Source organism: Pinus tabuliformis, chromosome 3_2, assembly GCF_031772625.1.
Source record: "Pinus tabuliformis cultivar Carrire ecotype Pingquan chromosome 3_2, CPIR1, whole genome shotgun sequence".
Lineage (NCBI taxonomy): Eukaryota > Viridiplantae > Streptophyta > Pinopsida > Pinales > Pinaceae > Pinus > Pinus tabuliformis.
Window position 1 is genome coordinate 1,200,000,215 of NC_142302.1, and position 6,151 is coordinate 1,200,006,365.

Genomic DNA, 6,151 nt, shown 5'->3' on the forward strand with positions numbered 1-6,151 from the left:
GTGAAATGTCACATTCAACATGGGAAATTTCTTCTTGAAGGATTGTATTATTAAAAAAAAGGTATTATATTGTTTTTTTTTTTTTGAAAGTTTGGTAGTGGTGAGGCTATATCGTGGTCATATCCAAGAATAACATTCGAATAGAGTGGGGAATTGAATCATTGTCTTAAACATCTAGGAGTACCTTAACAACACAGTGATCACCATCTATCCAAAACCCATCAACATTTTTTTGTTTATTTTTAAATTACTTTTTAATTTTTAATAAAATTTTATTAAATATTTCTTAAATTATCATAAAATATAAATAATACAAAATCTAATTATTAATAATTTTTAGTTAAAAATATTCTTAACTTTATTAAAACTATGTTAAAATATTATTTTAAAAAAATCAATTTATTATAATGAAGGATATATATTAAACAACCTAATTATCATATAGATGTGATCATTTAATATTTAGGAATAATATATATAATTATATTTAAATATAAAATATTGACGTAATTTAACTATTTTATAGTGCATCTCACACAATGTATCTTAATTAGTGATCATTCTATTCAAAAGTATCATATAAATTACTAGATTAAAGGCTCAAAGTCCCTGTGGATTAAGCCAAAAAAAAAAAAAAAATCATTATTTTATTTTTTATTTTTTTGGTATATTTTCTAATCAATTTTTCTTAAGTATTTGGTAGGGATTTATTAGTATAGAAACAAAAATAATTCCTCAAGTAAGAGATCTAAATCTATAGGAAGATATAATCTCCAGGAAAATTTGTAAAGGTATGTTGGAGATGCAAAAAAGAAGACAAAGAGAAGGATCTTACGATACTGTTTCTATAGAAGAAAAAACCTTTAGATGAAGTAGGGGATGTGTACTTTCCCTTTTCATGCACACATGTAGATCTTGAGGCATGGTTGGTTAACTCAATTGAATCTTCTCATATGACTCGTCGCAAGGAGTGGTTTGTGCGTATGAAAGGTACGATGGATATGACATTTTCCTAGGATATTTATCGACAACCAAAACCATAAGACAAGGAAAATTCACATTGAATCTCATGGATGGAAGGTTTAAAACACTCTTTGGTGTTATACACATCACAGTATTGACCATATATTTGATTTCAATAATCAAGATGAGTGATGCAGGTGTAAAACCAATGTTTGAAAATAAAATGTATAGAATAGTTCAAGGAGCAATGGTATTACAAAGAGGAGTTAAGCTTTGAACTCTATATAAGATATTGAGAAGGACTTTAGTGATGGGTGCAACAATCCCTTTGTTCCTCATAATGGAACTGAAGAAGGAAAAAACCTTATAGTATTTAGAAATAAGACTATGCTATGGAATAAAAAACTAGGACATACCAGAAAGAAGGGCCTTCAAGCACTACATGGTAAAGGTATGGTAGAATGTATGTATAATTACTCTCTATATTTTGATTTATATGAGAATTTCCTATACAAGAAACATAATTAGGTAATATTATCCTCTAGTAGTATGGGGAAAAAATAAATATTGTAGTGGATGCATAATGATGTGTTTGGAAATGTGTTGGTTCAATCACTAGGAAATTATATGCATTATGTCTCATTTATAGATGAATTCTCAAGAAATACGTAGATTTATTTTGTCAAGAATAAATCTGAAGTGTTTGATAAATTTAAAACTTTAAGGCTCTTGTGGATAATTAGACAAAGAGGAAACTAAAGGCAATGAGGATGGATAACAATGGAGAATTATTTGGGAATGAATTTGAGGAGTTCTAAAAGAAGTGTGATATAACAACACATAAGACTACTCCATATACACCTTATCACAAGAATAAAATCTGTTTCGGGCCACAAATCTAAGAAGCATACTTTAGTGAATATTAAAGGATTTGTGGGTGATCTCCAGTGAATGTTGAGGGTTGTGTTTGATCTGTGGAGGAGGCACAGACTTGAGGGACAAGATTAGGTCTATTTGTGTATAGATTTGGTGGCATTTCCTATTTTGAGGGGTTGAGATACTCTATGTGCAATCCAAGGTAATTTTTGGCAAATTGGTATGATATTTGTGTGTGAGCATATCTCTAAAAGGAGTCGTAGTCTTGTACAATAGTTAGATAGGAGGTTCATAGCCTTGTACCTCAATTAGAAGGTGGTCGAAAGGCCTAAACAATGGATGGAAAGACCTTAGATAGAAAAATATGGAAACAATAGCACAAGGGAGAAAGTTCACAATATTTAGGAGCTTGTTAGAGCATTTTGGAGAGGGATAATAGGTCGTTGGAAGCCCTAAATAGGAGCAGAGGCTATAGCAGAGAGACACCAACCCTAAGGTATGTATTCATGATGTTTTTAAGGATGATTTGTTACTAGAGGATAGAGTCAAGATTGGACATTTGTATTGGATACTCATAGATTATTGGAGGGCAGTGTGAGAGTGGACCAAGTGTGGCCTAGAGTAGCACCTTGATCGACTAAGGTGGCTACTAGAAGAAGTAGAATTGGAGTAGCCTAAAAAATCAACTTATGGAGGGTTGTAGAGGGTTGCTTCAATCCCTAATGAACAAGTCTCTTGAAGGACTAAGATATTATTAGAAGTGGCAGAAGAAGAGATCACAAATTTGATCAGCTAGGCGCAGTTTGTAGCCGTAGATTTGTCTTGTGGAGAAGGACATCTACAACAAAAGTTGGTCAGTTCTCCATGCCCTAAGTTCATTTCTAGAGAAGGACATTTGATAATGATAGAGGGAAGTCCCCTAGCCTTAAGTGTGTCTTCATTGGGCAACACAAAAAGGCACTAGTGGGAAGAAATTCCCAAAATAACTTAGGAGCAGCAGTGAGAAGTTGAGAGTTGTTCACAAATGGAGTTGTGAACAACTCGAGAGGAGTATCAATCTGTTGATGCATTGAAGGATTAAAAATAAATTAGAGATCATTTGGAGCTGATTTCATTTCCCTAATGGAGTTGGTTCATTGATAGAGGCAGATTAGAGTTGTTGCAGATCAGGATTTAAAGGACTAAGCAGATGTGTACAAGGTATGACTAAGGGAGTTGTGAGGAGTTGTACATCAGCTAGACAGTCAGAGTACTTTGTAAGGGTAGATTGGCTGTCAAAGGAGTGATACCAAGCCCTATTTGTTGTTTTCTTATATCAATGGATGTATGAGGGCAATTATCACTGGCACATGAACCATAGACTATTGTATTATTAGTTTGTTAATATAACAAAGTTGGATTGTAAAAATTTGTCTATATTTGTCCATGTGTTGATTTACTATTGTATATTATTATACTATGCAAAGTAGCCTTGTTGTGATACTTGGATTGGTAATGTCAATGATTTAAGATTATATCCTAGACTCTAGTATACGTAAAAACAACATAGTATCAGAGCGACTTTGAAGGGCCAGTGAATTAGAGTGTGCATTTTGAAGTAGCTCAAAGGGAGCTAGATTATCTAAAGCATGGAGAAAAGGGTTCAAATGAAGTCATGGAGATGTGGTCTTGAATAGCATGGAAGTGAGATTGACTGGGAGTTTTGGTGGATTAGTGGAGAACCTAGCGAAAAACAATTTTTTGTAGGGTAGGTGGTTTATCATGAACTTCCTCTGACTTTCCATCGATTTTTGGGAAAGCTCGAGGATTTATTTGACATGGATGATATTGGTTTGAACGAGATTGCTTCATGTGATGGAATGGAGATTGGCATACTAGTTTCTTCATTAGATCATGATGTTGCATATCTGAGAGTGGAGGGTGTGCACAGGTGGTGTTTGATCCAGGAGGATGAGTCTTAGTAGGATTGGGTTGGGTTGATGATGGAACATGTTCCACCACAACTTAGACTGGCCTTGTAAGACAAGAGGTCAGTAGTAGATTAAGTCATTGGAGACCGTGTAAACTCAGAGGGAGTCTCGCTTTAGAGGGAGTAGCCCTATGGAAGTGTTTAGGTCTTCAAGTTAAGATAAGATGATGCAAAGGAACTATCGATATTACAAGGTTAATTCTACAAAGTATACTACAGTGATGGATGCCATATGGGCTAGTGTCATCAGTGATGAAGTTGATAGAGACTTCCTAGTGTTGGAGGTACCTCCCTCGCTAAGAGGAAGTGTTGAAATTTGTAGCTTGAGAGGTACTCCAAACCCTAGGATAGTGGGTTGTAGAAGAACTGTCACACAAAAGTGACTTGTGGATAAAGAACCCAATTCTGTGGGCTTTGTACCCAAGCTTGTGGGTGTGAAACCACCAAGAGAAACCATGGTTTGACACAGGGAGGTGAAGGGGAATCCATAGAGGAGCTAGGGGCCACTTCAAGCACTTAAAAAGGACGTATCAAAATGGAGTTGTGAATTTTTATATGTGGTTGTGGGTTATTTTGTCGAGGAGAGCAAGTCGACTAGGGCTAGATTAGCCCTCTTGATAGTTCATTGGGAGCCACATGTTCACGACGCTCCTAACGAAACTATAAAGCTTTGAAATATTAGTATATACAAAGCCCTCATTAAAGAGAAGAAGCAATCATATATTAATAAGAGACAAGAGCATCTTATTCACCATTCTAAAGTTGCACCGAAAAAAATTTGGTGGATGGTGCTTGTTTGTAAATCTAAAGATAATCATTTGATCCCCTTAGAAAAGTGGGACATATTTCTTAAGACATTGTATGACTCCCCGGACACCATGGGCAACATCGTTAGCCCTCCTATTAAGGAAGATATCTTTTCTCTTAAGGACTCAAGAAGAGTGGGACATCTATCTTAAGACGTTGTATGACTCCCCGGACACCATGGGAAACATCGTTATCACTCCTATTAAGGAAGATATCTTTTCTCTTGAGGAAGTTGAGTCTAGGATTAATAATCTCGCTAGGGGGAAGCTAAAGACATTTAAGGATACCAAGATGAGATCCTAAATTTTGTAATATCTATCGCCAATCCTCATCTCCACAAGCTTCTCAATATGGTTGTAAAGCATGGCTTCCCTAAACCTTGGACATAAAGCGTTATTGTGCCTATCTTTAAAAATGGGGACAAAACCTTTCCCGCTAATTACATGACCATTATGATTAGCCACTTATCTTAGATTTATCGTCTCATTTTAGAAAATAAAATTAGCCATTAGCTTGAAAGGAACAGTAAAAGAGCTAAAGGGAAAGCTGGGTTTAGGAGATACCACTCGACTATAGACCACCTCGTCACTCAGGATCATTGCTGAGGAATGTTGCAATAGTAAAGCTGATATATTTTGTTACTTTGTGGACTTTAGAAAATCCTTCGACATTGTTCCTCAATATAGGATTTGGAAAAGACTTGATGAGATCATAATTATTCCTCCTAATTTGAAGATTGCTATGATTTGCCTCTATGAGACAGTTGTTGCCAACATTAAAATCACCAAAGGGTTGTATAAAGATATTAAATGAAATATCGGGGTTAAGCAAGGGTGCCCCCTTTCCCTACCCTTTTTTTTATTTACCTCGATAGGTTAGAGGAGTGTTTGGAAATCGATGGGTGCAAAGGAACTGAGCTTGCTAGTATTACCATCACTCTTCTCCTCTACGCCGATGATATCGTTCTTCTTGCTAGAAGCCATTAGGAACTAAACAAGAAACTTAAGACTCTTCATTACTATTTCTCTAAGATGGCTATGATGGTTAATATTGACTCTATTATATTACAATCATATGCAATGTTTAAAAGAAGCTGGTTTTATACGACCTAGAAAAATTGAGGAATAGTTGAATTCATCCAAGTGTATAGCTAACCAAATCCCAAATGAAGATTGTGTGCCTGATGAAAAGAGTAACAAAAATTATTGGGTTCGTAGCCAAAATAAGAATACTCATGATATTTGGTACAATGTCATATATAAAGATTCCAATCTACACTTTTATAATTGCAAGTGGGCCCTAAATGGAAATGTCTATGAATATGTATTGGAAGGTGAGATGCTGGCAAGTAACATTAGTTTGGGTGAAAATGTATTGCCTAATGTCACTAATACTACTACAAAAATTCCTACAATTTTATTTGGTTTGAATGAATCACATATATTGGACCCAAAAATCCAAACAGAGATTCTACCATGCTTTGATTCTCCTCCCAATCTAAATTATCATAATGAAACAAGCATTGATGATTTAGAT